Source organism: Montipora capricornis, chromosome 7 (genome assembly GCF_036669925.1).
Source record: "Montipora capricornis isolate CH-2021 chromosome 7, ASM3666992v2, whole genome shotgun sequence".
Taxonomy (NCBI): domain Eukaryota; kingdom Metazoa; phylum Cnidaria; class Anthozoa; order Scleractinia; family Acroporidae; genus Montipora; species Montipora capricornis.
In genome coordinates this window covers 41,916,542-41,931,541 of record NC_090889.1, presented here as the reverse complement: position 1 = coordinate 41,931,541, position 15,000 = coordinate 41,916,542, and the positions used below count along the sequence as shown (strand labels likewise).

At 39.9% G+C, this 15,000-nt stretch overlaps 1 long non-coding RNA gene across 1 annotated transcript in view; it reads left to right on the top strand.

Annotated features, from left to right (window-relative positions):
- LOC138057239 (uncharacterized) overlaps window positions 1-12,869 on the top strand; it is a 15,041-nt gene extending 2,172 nt beyond the window's left edge. Inside the window, exon 4 of the long non-coding RNA XR_011133621.1 lies at window positions 12,732-12,869. This is a non-coding gene — a long non-coding RNA (uncharacterized lncRNA). The remainder of the gene's footprint in view (window positions 1-12,731) is intronic.
- Window positions 12,870-15,000: the final 2,131 nt, after the last annotated feature.

Genomic DNA, 15,000 nt, shown 5'->3' with positions numbered 1-15,000 from the left:
ACTTTAAGCCTGAATTTCCAAGTATCCCTATTTTGCCAGACAAAAAATGTATATATGTTCGTATATGCAGGCTTTTACTATTGTTTTTTTTTCTCTGACTAAGAAAACTTTGTTGGTTCTGGTAAGACTGTGGTTTTAATTGTGTGAATGCTTCTGATGATCAGCTGTTTTGTATTGGGATGGGTGCTTAATTAAGATATACTATTGTTCTTACAATGTATGATTGTGTCAGCAATAACTGCTGTCATCAACACATACATTGACAAAACAATTATTGTTATTGTGACCAACAGCACTAATTATTTTTTACTTGGCAGATTTTTACTTTTCCTTTTCAACAATCACAAATTATCTTTAGTCATACTTTGTCTCTGTACAAAGCCAAACTGAGTTAGGCTTGTGACGATGGGCATTCTTTGTTTGTTCATTCTTACGACTCTCTCTCTTCCCTCAGGTTGAGTTAGGCTTGTGACGATGGCCATTCATTGTTTGTTCATTCTTACGACCATCTCTCTTCCGTCAGGTTGAGTTAGGCTTGTGACGATGGGCATTCTTTGTTTGTTCATTCTTACGACTCTCTCTCTTCCGTCAGGTTGAGTTAGGCTTGTGACGATGGCCATTCATTGTTTGTTCATTCTTACGACCATCTCTCTTCCGTCAGGTTGAGTTAGGCTTGTGACGATGGGCATTCATTGTTTGTTCATTCTTACGACTCTCTCTCTTCCCTCAGGTTGAGTTAGGCTTGTGATGATGAGCATTCTTTGTTTGTTCATTCTTACGACTCTCTCTCTTCCCTCAGGTTGAGTTAGGCTTGTGACGATGGCCATTCATTGTTTGTTCATTCTTACGACCATCTCTCTTCCGTCAGGTTGAGTTAGGCTTGTGACGATGGGCATTCTTTGTTTGTTCATTCTTACGACTCTCTCTCTTCCGTCAGGTTGAGTTAGGCTTGTGACGATGGCCATTCATTGTTTGTTCATTCTTACGACCATCTCTCTTCCGTCAGGTTGAGTTAGGCTTGTGACGATGGCCATTCATTGTTTGTTCATTCTTACGACCATCTCTCTTCCGTCAGGTTGAGTTAGGCTTGTGACGATGGGCATTCTTTGTTTGTTCATTCTTACGACTCTCTCTCTTCCATCAGGTTGAGTTAGGCTTGCGACGATGGGCATTCTTTGTTTGTTCATTCTTACGACCCTCTCTCTTCCTTCAGGTTGAGTTAGGGCATTCATGGTTTGCACTGAGAACTTTGTTTCCTTTTTGGCCCTCTATTCAGTTGTCTATTAAGTTTCAATTCTCCTTTAATGTGAATGGCTGCAAATCCGTGTCATTGGGAGGAAGATGCTCAACAGTTGTTCAGTCATGGTAACATTTTAAATTTTATTAAAATAATTTATGACATGGAGAAAGTCCATTCATTTTGACCAGTTTAACTGCTAGACCTATATGGCCTGCAGAAATTTTACTGATCTTGTTATCCATCCAGCTTAAGATGTGACTGTCGTATTTGGCGAGTAATTAATAGCTAAATTTGTTGACTGCTCTGCACCATGATAACAAATAGATCTTACTACCTCAAGCTGTTTTTTTTTGCCAAACCGCAAAGACATTCATGATAAATAAACATGTTTCAACTTAAGCGTAAGGTTTCTGCATCTAAGAATTACAGGGGCTCTAGTCTACTTATTACAAATACTAACAATCACAGGATGCCCACATAATGTGTTTGATCCTTGGTATTATTGAATTTAGAAGCAATGTATGAGAATAGCAAAAAGTTCCATATTATTGTACAATTCTGGGATAAATATTTTTATATAAGATGAGAATAAACTAACCTTCATCCGAAATGTTCTGCTGTGTCGTTATTGTGGCTGCTTGTGGGAAATTTAGCGATTTCAAGGACGTGTGTTGCTCTGGTAAAAATTGCTACAATTTGCCATTTTCAGCCATAATAACAACAGCACATCATTTCAGATAGTTTATGCTCATCTTGTGTAAATATCTATTGCAGAATAGTACAATAATAATTATGGAACTTTTTGCTATTCTCATACATTGCTTCCCGTACGAACAACACAGCGCTGCTGCAGCGCTTCACAAGTTCTCTTTTTTGGTTGCACAGCGCTCAAGCGTCGCTAAAGCATTGCTTACGAGTCGCTCATGAAACCATTGGCAAACAACACGCACTGCGAAAGCGCTGCAATTTTTTATCACGTTTAAGCATCGCTAAAGCAGCGCTGGAAGTGGCTGCTTAAAGGCTGCAAGAGTTAACTGCGCAAACCTGAAGCTTCTCGCGACACTTGAAGGTTGCAACATCGCTGCACAACACTGCAGATAAACTCAAGCGACGAAAACATAAAAACCCGCGCATCTGGGATTTCAATGTTGAAGATTTCTTACGCAAAAGTCCATCACAGAGCTATACTGGAACATCTTTTGAAATAATTTATTACCTTGCGTGCCTTGCATGGCCACCAAATCCCGAAAAATTGCTTGTACTCCCGAGTGTACTTCGCTCAGTTGATCGCCGATCGTGACAATTAAGCTTTCATCCAATGGAAGGCATATCGCATATTCATTTCATAAGAACGCAGAGCTTCGGGGAACTTTGGAAACTAATCAAAATGTGTCGAAGAAGACACAATGACTACCGTGGAATGTGTTTTCAAAAATTGCGCGTGCTAGTTCGCGTGCTGCACTATGAATCGCTGGTGTTGAGAATGCGATGCTCCATAATCAGCGGCGAAACTGTGAGACCGAGGGCCGACTGAGTACGGCGACACGTAGGCTAGAGTAATTAACAATTAGACCCGTAGCCCGCAAGGGTTACGGGTCAATAGCTATTGACCCGTGGCCCTTGAGGGCGAAGGGTCTAATTGTTTTAGTATCACCCTGCCAACTAGTCGGACAGAAAAAGCAATGATAAAGTTAGCAAATGCAAGTTGAAAATATCTTTATTTGGGAATAAAACGAAAGACAGTGTCACGCTTTTCGCTACTCGAGGACTACTACCAATAGTCCTCTAGTAGCGTAGCCAATCAAAATGCAGCATTTGCATTAGTCCACTAGTTGGGTGATACCAATTCAGGATAGATCCTTCAATTTTGTTTTCAAAGTGGCTGCATCGTCTATTTGTTTTATTTTATTATTATTTTTTTTCATCGTCGTTCAATGCTAAAAATTAAATGCTAAAACAATCTGAGACAAAACTAGACATTTCTTTCCGTATTTATTGTTACTTTTCCTTAACCAGCAGGGAGCTTGTTTTATAAATAACGTGCAAAAAGGTGTCATACAACTAGTCCTTCTCAATCATGTTTGGAAAAATAGCGACAAATGCAATGTCTGGAAAATCGCTGGTTTCCATGAAAATACATTTCTGAATAATTTTATCAATGTGTATTGCTACACATGCCCCACTTTCTGCCCTGGAAGTAATCGTTACGTGACTACCTGTTCCCCCCGTGATTTTGTCTTCAATAATGGTTCTATTAATTTTTTCCAGGGTTTGTAGTATTGCTATATTGTAAAATGGACAAACACAGTTTGTAACGCAATCGGGTGAGCCACTACAGGGTGTCTGATATTGTAAATATTCGCGTATTACTCCAAAGTTTTGAACTCTTCCCTTACTATTTAACACTTCATACTGGACAGTATAGCTATTTCGACTTTGAACTCTTTCATAACCTAACGAGTGATACATTCCGTTGCCAATTTTAAGACGAAAAAAAAATCTGCATGTTGTGGTCTCTGGTATGACTCCTAAGAGATTGGAAAGGGCCTCAAATACATCCCTAGAAACCTGCTTGATTGTCACTTTGCCAACAGCAAACGTATTTGGTGCGATTTCCTTTTCATTTAAAGGGTGACTTGACGATGTTAGTTTGCAATAAAAGCGATGAGGATCTGTTCCTTCTACAAGTGTTTTGGACAGAGTTGGAAGAGATCTGTTAATATTCACTGCGCTAACTATTTGAAAAACAATACTCTGCGTTCCATGGAATAACTTAAGAAGTTCTCCATTTAGACTTTCAAAAGGGAATGTGGAATGAGTCCACAATGGTCCAAGGTTTCTAACGTCCTCAGCCATATGCAGAAGGGAATGAAGATTTGCGGTTTGATAACGTTCACTGTATAGTTTGGGAAACTTGAGACAAAAGTGCATTAACAACCTTTCTGCGTGTTCTATTTGAGATTGCGTGACAGTTGCGAGACATAATGTAAATATGGCTTCGCTAAATAGCATGAAGTGTTCGTAATAAACGTCCGGCAGAATACCTCTTAATACCATGGCTCCGTAGAAAAATAAAAATGCTCTCAGCTCGTTCGCTTTCCAGTACTTTCTGTGCCCCTCAATAGAACGAGGGCATCTCGAAATGCGATTGGGAGGCTTTATTTCACCAATGCGTCTGTCTACGTCTTCAACATGCTTTGAAATGTTGAAAGGCTCTTCTTGGCTTTCCCGTGAGGTAAACCACAGCTCTAACAAGAGTTTCATTACACCTTCTAAGGCACAATGCATGTAGTCCACAGCTGTTCCTAGGATAATGTCATGGTAATTCAGGGCTGCAAACCAGCTCGGTCCTTTGATACCATTGACAGGCGATTTTTGTTGCACAGCTCGTTGAGCGTCCCTCATTACTTCATGTTTAGTTCTAACTGGGCCGCAGGGGTCTTCCGCGATAAAAGGATAAACATGCACATGGCCACCCTTTTGAGTTCTTAGGGATTTCCCGGCTTGTCGACAACGTAAACAACCATAGAATCCATTAAATTGTATGCTGTTGCATACCAAACATCTAGCAGGAAGATCGCATGTTCCACAAAGCAAAAGTGCACGGACAGTAATCTCCTCACTGTTGGGGTTTAGGATGCTGATACCGTCCGTCTCTAACTGTTGGAAAATAGTGTGAAACGGTTTCATGAATGTCAACATGAAAGGCTTGTCTGGTCCGAACCATAAGCCTGCTAACAACATGTTGTCTCTACGGAAGCGTTGCGAATATGGTAGTTCATTAATTGCGAGGAAAAGAGGCCATAAAGAGTATTTAGAGGACTTGAAAATTGGAACACCATCAGTGTTGTATATAAATGAAATGTTTCTTTCATCTTTTAGAAAACCAGAATCCCAGTGTTTACGATACAATGTGCCATCGTATATATCTCCTAAAGCATCGTTTGTTCTCTGTCTGTAAAATCTATAGGTGGTTATCGCTGTCCAAATAGAAGCCTGCCTGTAGAGATCTTGTAGCTGACTCACAATAGGTATTTCAATGAAAAATGATTTCCTTCCTACGCCTTTAAGAGGTTTCTGGCAGAGAGAATTTGGACATATTTCCGCTTGTTTGTCGTCAAGGTACAAGAAACAATGAGAGCAGTAATGGTGGAATACCAGTGGAGACTTTGTACTATATGCGAAGTATTGTTTAAATCGTCGCACACCTTCGATACAATAATTAGGTGAAATGCAATGAAGGCTAACAAGCGTTAGGATGTCCTGTAATGCTTCACCAGTCATTCCATGGCGCATTGCGACAGTCATAATCAAAAGCATGCTGACTCCAACAGTTATGGGACAACCCTTGTATAAAGGCTGGTCCTGTCCCTTTGTTTGACTTTCTTTGTCGTCGTCATTCGAAATCATTTTGGCTACATTCTCTAAGTTTTCAGACAAGTCTTCACTCTCCATCTCATCGGCCATTTCTGAAGAACAGTCCACATCCTCATTGATTTTCTGAAGTTCGTCATAATACAAATCTTCTAGTTTTATTGCGTGCTGTTCAAGCCAACTTTCTGAATACTCTACTTGGTTTAGTTTTTCTTCTCCTAGATTTGAAGCGTCTTCTGTGAGAGATGAGTACTCTTTATGAAGCCCAGACTCATCCTCTGCATACCGAAGTTCCCCTAGAAAAGCCGGATTGTTACTTTCACAGGGAACATCGTCCTTATAAGATGAAACACTGACACGAGACCGTTTTACTTGTCTACGATTATGTTCAAAATCGTTACACTCATGATGAAGTTGTACTGGCTCTGCAATCCGTTCTAGTTGATCAGTCATAAACTGGGAAAAATCAGCCGCTGTTGCAGCTATGGCCGATTCAGATATCTGTGAAATAGCTCTCTCAGTAGCGGATATCAGTTCACTGGGGTTTTCGTCGGACTTTTTCATGTCGTTGTTAAACCAAGATAATTTAAACTGTCTTGTGTTAGCCGATCGAGTTTGCTGTTGTCTTGTGTAACATGGTTGTAGAGGAAAACACGGTTTGTTGACAGACAAGCGTTTATAATGTAAGGTTGCCAAAAATCGATAGACCTTCTCTGTGTGGCAGAAACTAATTATAATGAACTCGGATCCAACAGAGAATAACCAGTAACAAAAACTAAGATAACTTCTTGATCAACTTATTAAAACTTTTGATACTCGTACTTCACGAACCATTTAAATGATCGCACACGTGCTTACACAACAGTTGACAAAGTTTGCGTGCACTGAAAGTTGTGATAATTGCCTTAACTGTAAACCAGAACAGATAAGGCAGCAATCTGCAACCTCAAACCTCAAAAATGCAGAGAGTGGGTAGCACTCTGATGTCAAACAGAAATGTGGTTATCCGGGCGAGGGTAAGTTCACAGGCCCATTTAACTGGTAATGAACTGTTTATTTTAATAAAACTGCGCTAAGATTTGGAAATAGCTTTAAGATTCTAAGTTTCACTGACTTTTTCGATCACTTAATCAAGAACCCACATGACAACATGTAAAAGTTTGCAATGGCTGAAACAGTGAAATTGTAAACCGCTGTCATTTTTGCTGATTTACTTTTAAGACTTTCCTTTATCGTATACGCAGGCATGTCCGGTGAATTAACTAGTGGCTAAGATAAATGAAGAATGTGACACTCACAGGCTATTGTCCAAATTCTTGTATAACCTCAACGGATGCGGTTTTTTTACAAAAAAGGAAGAGACAATAGAGGATTAGTTGACTTTTGATGTGGTTGTGATTGCTGGTAAGGAAAAACTTAGGGTCGTAATTCTTGAATAAAGGCGAGAAATTCGATGTTGTGATACTATTCTTGGAAGGCGAACATTCTCTAGAAACGACGGGTATGACTATGCACGAAATTTTAACTATCGCTTGCAGTGATTGAAATTAGTGGTTTTTTTTGTACCCGGTACCCCTATGAAATTTCATACGTGTTGCTATGCCATTGGCCCCAAATGACTGCAATCGATACCTTGGAATTCGCTTTGACTCCAAGCGAGGCAGCTTCAGTTTGCGCGCTCAAATTTGAATGCAAGAAGTTAGCTTCGTAAGATATCTGCTAAGGAGTTGAGCTGAGTTTTTCCTTAAATTGGTTGAACATGGCAATGGAACGTATTGCAAGCGAACTTTTAAGCCTCGACGTACCTCCAAACGATGACAACTTTTCTTCTGAAAACGCCGTAACTAAGCCGAAGCAAAGCACAAAATATGTGATCGTCTATTGGATTGAAACACAGGAGTTTAACGTAATGCCGCTCTCAAAGATCCCGAAAGACAAGAGACAAGAAGGGGAGTCAGCAACGCTAAAAGCTGAAGGAAGAGAGTGGCTAACAAAAATAGTCAAGATTGGAGGTAAGCATAAATACTTACATGTGGTACGGTTCTCAAAGTTATCATGAAAGGCGGGAACAGTTATAAGCCTATGTTACTCCAGGCAATTTTCGTGCGACTTGTCTCGCAATTTTGTTGCGACACAGGTTGCAGGGATGGTGTTACACCATGCAACAGTTGAAAAAAATGTTGCAGCGTTGCGAGACCCATTGCCCACATTGAACAGAACTCTACTTCTCGCAACGGTGGCGGCAACAAAAAGAATTGCGTGGAATGGCTGTGGTAGGGTATGTTACATCTGGCAATTTTTTCCGTCGTGCAATTTGTGTCGCAACAATTTAAAATTGCCAGACAGGTTGCACGAAAACTTGCCTTAGTAGTGAACTGAGGCTTTACTGGTATCATTTGCATGGATCGACCCGTCAGTTCATCATTAAAATTGTGCGTATAAATTCTTTGACGCGCGAGATGTAGATTACGTTTACTTTCACAATAACATTAAATTCACAACGTCGGGAAAAGTAGTTACCATATTTAAAAGTTTTTATTTAACCAAATAATTACGAATACGTATAGACTGAAGAAACAACAGTTTATTGTACTCTATTACAGTGCATGTTTCCCAGTATGCACTTCGTACAGTTTAACTACTTCGTGAGTTTAACTATTTTGGGTGTTTTTGTCAAAAGTTATCTTGCCATAATGATTATGTCACTCATCAAATTATTGTTTACAAAAATGCGTTCCTCTCCCGCCATTTTTGAAAGCTGTGCCCTTTTGTAATTTGAATAGCACAGCTCAGCACAGCTCAGCACAGCACAGCACAGCACAACATAAATAATAGCCGTGCGGGGTCGTTACCTTTCAAACATCACAGTAGTCGTAGCAATAAGTTGCTCACATCCTATAAAAGCGGCTAAAATTCGAAGATTTGTCACTAGTTTTCGAGCTAATAATACGCGTATTCTTTGCAGAGAAAAAACCTGCCTTAACAACAGAAATGAATCGATTAATTGCGGCCGTAAGGAAACAAAAACAAATAGATGAAGGGTCTACCGCCGACGACGCTGAAACTGCAGATGACTTGCCAAACATTGAGCAGCAAAAGCGAAAACGAAAACTCTCCTTTGACACCTCTGGAAATCGAGTTCAACAGTCTGCTACAATTGGTAGCGAAATGGAACAAACAAGAGCAAAAACGCAAAAGGGAACCAAGGTGAGACGAAAGGCAACTGGAGAAAAAGAAAATACGCCAGCAAACGCAGAAAAGGACAACGCACCCAAAAAAAAGAGCAGCCGGAAGGAAAAGGAGGTAGCTAAGGCAAAGGCTGCCGAGGAATCTGCATTGCAGTTCTTTAAATCTAAAAGTGATGCTTCTTTGTTAACGATTCCTTCGATGCAACCAGACACCATTTTAAGTCCTAATCAGCCTCATCGCAAGTTACCACCATTGCAGAGTGTTCCAACAACATCTGTGCCACCCTCTGTGCCGCCACTTACATGCCATTACACCTCATCCCCGTTTCCATTGGCATCTGGCAATGTTCGATACCCAAAAGCCACACTCGCATATTCCCCAGAGCAGCAGGCAACAGCAGGAAACAAGTCGCCACCATTACAGCCTCTTCCAACCACACCTGTACCACCCTCTGAGCCGCCACACACATACTATTCCACTTCATCCCAATTTTCATTGGCATCTGACAACGTTCGACATACATGTACATCAGCCATAGCATATTCCCCAGCAGAGCCGAACAAAGAAAGCTTATCAATGCTTCAGCTTTTAAATTCCCCACTGGATGACGCGGCAGAGCTGGACATAATTGACCTTTCTCATTCACCACTTCTGGAAACCACTCCTCCGTCATCAGTAGCTTCTCTGTTGAAAGAAAGTATTGACGTCCTCCAGGAGGGTGAAAGTCTGAAGGACAACCATGCTGAGAGAGCAGGTCAAGGATGTGAAAACTGCAAGGTCCTCAGCGAAAAGATAAAGGAGCTTAAACAAAAGTTGGAAATCATGAGTAAGTAAAGACAATACTATACCTTCCGTACCCTGATGAGCGCCTGTAGTGAATAATGTAATTTCTGTAATCAACGTCTGTTCAGATGAATTTATTTATTTATTTTAAATTATTTTATTGTGGAAATTGGTTTTTCCACGAGCGAAACAGCAATGGACATTAAGCCACTGATTGATCTTGAAATTCCTTTTTTTTTTCCTTTAGGACCTCCTCGCGAAGTCTCCTTTTACTTTGAAAGAATCCTAAATTTAGAAGATGGAAATCTCACTTCATTGGAGGTGAAAAAAAAATTCAAGGAAGGAAGTGTAATTGAATGTATACCTGCAGGAGCCCACTGAAAATCGACTAATATGTGCCCTAGTCGCAGGCGGGAGACTCGACCGTGCATAATGCCTGACAGTAAAAGCATACGAATGCTGAAAGGTTACATGAAATTGCACAAGTTTCCTTGGTCGTTTTATTCACACTGTGGTTACCCCGCAACGAAAAGTCAGGGGCACCCAACGAGAATATAGTTCAAAACCACTTAAACATAGCATTGTAAAACGTATTTTTGTTTTTAAACGGTAGATATAGGCATATTTTTATCCCCTAAAAATTTTTCATCTGTTCGGATTTCCTAGCTGAAAGTCAAGTGATCCGAAAATTATAGGGATCAAAACGTACCTTTTCGAAAATTTCAGCCAGAAAAAAGGCTTCCGAAAAAAATAGGCGACCTTTGTAGGGTAAAAATCCTTTAAAAATGGGCAATTATACCATTTTTTAGGGGCTCGAAAATCCTAGGACAGGCAGGCAAGCAAGAAATTTTACAACCAATGTTCCGAAAATTCTAGATATAAAATCGTCTTCCGAACAGATATTTTCCGAAAATTGACGTTGGGTGCCCTTGAAAAGTTAATGTTGTCAGTTTATGGCAAACTTGCTTTGGTAATATTGTAAAGCCTTTTCTTACAGTTATAACTGTTTTCATTATTTTTAGAACTCTTCTAAGTTCAAAAGTGCAAAGGACTTCAGCCGTACGCGTAGCAATCACTTCACACCGGCCTCTGGTAAACAAGAACTATACGCTGGCTGTGGAGTTTACATTTCTTGTGTAGAGCTACACACGATCCTGGCAAAGTCCATTGGCAAACCGCAGGAGCTGCTTGGCCTTTTATTTCTTTGATGATGCGACATTGGCCAAGTCCGTGCCTTTTCAAGAAAGCCGCGCTAAAGATAAAAATATCCTGGATCAGAGGATTATCCATGCTATAATCGGTAAGATATAACTTTTCTCAGTGTGTAATCGAATAAGACTGATGTCTGTTTAGAGCTCGAGCATACCAGAAACTGACCTAAACGTGATTCGTGTTCATCGAAACAAATTTCCTTTTTTTATTCAGATTAAAGGGTTAGTGTTATTCACTGAACAGATCGCAAAGTTTGATTTCCAAGCACTTCGGGGCGGACCATTAAGATTTGAGTTGGGGTGGGGGGAGTGGGTGATTTGGTATAGGCATCATTTGTTTTCAAACCATTTCATGCACAATCATTTTTTTGCTCAGGGCATGTGCATGTATGATATTTTCTCCTGTCTGTTCCCTTATGCGTTTCCGGTTCGCTGATTGTGTTCGAATTTTCTTTCTAGCAATGGTCAGGTGCAGGAATTTATTTATATATGCTTCCAATTGCAAGTCACCCCGCCGTCATCAAGAGTTTTTTTTCCGCCCCTGCAAACCCATATCTCATGACTGCTATATATAGGTAAAATCATTCAACTAGTAGACTAATGCAAATCCTGCATTTTGGTTGGCTACGCTACTAGAGGACTATTATTAGTCCTCGAGTAGCGAAAAGCGTGACGCTTTCTTTCGTTTTATTCCCAAATATATATTTCTTTAACTTGCATTTGCTAACATTATTATTGCCTTTTTCTTCCTACTAGTTGGGTGATACTAAAACAATTAGACCCTTCGCCCTCAAAGGCCACGGGTCATGGTGACATTCAACTTTTATAAGCATTGACCGGGCCAAGTGTTTAGTGTGTCTATTTCAGGCATTATTATTTATCCTCCTTCTGTCTTTGTATTTTCAGTGTATTCAAGAAAGTGCCATTCCTTGTGGGTTAAGGAAAACAAAGTGAGCAGCGAGGCAAGATTTGATTGGGGAAGAATCATAAGGAACAAGTGTATCACTGCCGGAAGACGCTTAGAGCGAAAGTTAAAAAAGAAATGAACGCAATCATGGCTATTTATGTATATTGTGATAAGAAATACGCTGTTGAGTTGCTTATATAGTTATGTACCCAAATTTAAGTTTCCATATCTTGGAATATTTCTTGTTGTCTAGATTTTTTCTTCACTTTCCTGTAATATCACGGACCACTTTGAATTCCGAGGTAGGACAGTTCATGTATCGTGAAATGACATGTAACATAAGAACCACGTGACGATGTAACTTGCGTGAGCTCGAGTGCAATGTAATCGCTTAACCGCATTAAAGGCTGGAAGCTTGAAATGTGTGACATGCACTTTTAATTGTAGCAGTTACATGTACGTCTAGATTTTTTGTGGTAAGTTATACAGAAGAAAGGTTTCGTAAACCGTGTGACGAGCCGATCTACCGTAACTGAACCTGGGCGATGTTTGGTATGACCCCATGCATCCGGTGACGACAGATTCTTTGCAGAACCCCCTTCGACAGTGATGAAAATTTTCTTTGCAGCGCTTAAACAACGCTGCTCAACGATGCACAACGCTGCAAGACCACGGTTATTGAACTGTACGGCTTCTCGAAGCAATTTTACTGAAGCTTTCCTGCAGAGCTCAGCGTCGCTAACACAGCACTCGTGCAGTCATTTTTCGGAACTGCTGCAGCGCAACGAAAACAGTGTTTGTGCAACCTTTAAGCAGTGATCCTTGCAGCGCTCATGAAACGCTAAAGCAGCGCTGTGCTGGCGTAGTTTGTTTCATGCGGGTTCTAAATTCACCCTTTGTGTGGGTCCCCTGTGATAATAATGATTAGTGAGTCCATAGCTAGATCTGAAAACTCAATCAGCATTACTGCTGGCTCTACCCAATTAATATTGGTCTCTAATTTATTTCCTTTTTAATTAATTTTCAGGCTACCATGGAAATAGCAAGGAATTGGACATTAGCAATTGTGTAACTGAAGAGATCAATAAAAATGTAAAATGAAGAGCTATTTCAAGGTTCCAGTTGTTCTGCCTTATTGTAGACAATACAGGTTTATCCTAGCAAGTATTTTATTGCTTTTGTGTACAATGTTGCTAGGTATTATGAATTCTGTGCTCGCTTTCCAGGGTGACAAAAGGTCCCTAAAATTCAAACTGCTCGAGACAGCAGTACATGTAGAGTATCATACTAACACAAGAACTACAGCCGTGTGTTTCACATTATCGTTTCATTATCATTATCAATATAAGTATTGTTATTGTTATCATCATCATCATTATTATTATTAGTAGTAGTAGTATTATTATTTATTTCATATATATATATATATTAGTTTAATTAATTAATTAATTAAGTTATTAAGTAATTTAATTCCTGGCTGGAAAATAAATTTGATCAGCTGGCTGGGAAACCAACCAATTTTATCTAGCTCGCTGGGAAATTTCTTGTGTGTCTTGCTGGGAAGAAGGAACAGATAATTTTTTCCCAGCAACACTGAAAAACACCTGAAAATGCCTTAATAACATTTATTTTCATTAAATGGGGTATAATAATACATTTTACAACAAATTGGTCGTTGGTAGCCCCTTAATTGAGCTCTGGCCCATGGGATTCTTATGCGTATCCACATTTTCCTAACTGATCTCGCTCTTAATAGGCCATTTCCGAGTTCATGTCTGCCTTCTCTTCAAAGCCAGTCTAAATTCAAAGTTTTTGTGATGGTAATTAGTTCAAGTTTATATAAATGAAAACTAATTTACATACGAAAAATTAGCGCTTTGACTCGCTTTGAAGAGGAGACAAATATGAATTCGGAAATGGCCTATTGTCGGCGTTTTACGAATCGAAATGACTGTCGCTGTAATTTGCATGCACAACGAGCTCACAAAGTCCATTGGTTTATTTTTAGCTTCTTCAATAATTATGAGATGTTTTCTTAATGTTTCGCGGATCGGTAATTAGTGTATTTCATATATGGCCAAACAAGAAACTTGCCTAACTTTCAACGATCAGCCAAGATCCAGGGGCACCCAATGAAGAAGTTTTGCAAAATGTCTGTTCCGCAGTGAAAATTCAGCTGGATGGCAATTTATTAATTTTCATACTCTAGTTTTCGCCGAGAAACTTTAAATACTTTTAGCATTTCAATCCGTGATGGCTGGACGAGAACAGAAACAGGGGGAGACTGAAGGAGAACTCGTTCACCAGAAGCTTACCGCAGGTTCAACTTACGTGTCGATCAACTCGAAACTTCAACGTCCCCCTCTCCAGCCTCCGGGCAAACCCCGTGCATTTGAAGTTTTGAAGGTTAAATCGTTCAAATTCCCGCCCCCTCCGGCCAAAATGATGTTCAAATGCTCTTCCCTATCGTCAGATTTGTCTGTCAAAGCCTCCTAAAGAACAACCGTCGTCGGCTCCTGTCGTCTTTAATACAGCTTGCGTTTAAACATGCCAACACATGTTTGGTGACCCCCTTATATGATGATACCGTTTTTACCAGGCTAGAGCAAGTACAAAAACACAACTTTAATATTGAAACTATTAAAAGTGACATGAAATTGAATTAATTAAGTCGGACAATGTCAATAAGTAAGTGTAAGCTGGTCTAACTCCGAAACATGGGAAAGGTTATTTAACGAGGGTACTGTATACTTATCAACAACAGAGCCTAGAGCGCTTACGACTGCATGTATTTTAAATTGTTCAGTGTCGGTTGATTACCTCTAACAGAAACGGTAGAACTTTAACAATGAAATGGGGATGTAAAAACGTACCTTATTCTATGACTAGCTCCGCTATGATTGGCTACCCGTTTTGGGTTGCTTTATTTGTTTTCAAGTCTGAGAATCTTAGGGGTCTTTGTTTTCAAGACACCCCACACACAATGAGAATCTGATCGAAATGCTGATCTGCGTGACTCCCGCAGATGTCCCTGTGAGATCAAATCTAACTGAACTCACAAATCTTCACTGTAAGACTAAGGTTCTAAAAGAAAAAAAATATGAAGGGCGTTAAACGCAATCTATAAAATATCCATCACATCACACATCCGCCATAATTTGAATGAAGGGGGTAGTTTCTAAAGAAACTGTGGTGCTGCGTCGGTGGGGCAGTAGTATACAAAAATTTTTGGTTTTATCAACGGAGTTGATAATGTAAATTGGGCACCGTACAGAGATTCTAAAAGCTGACGTTTC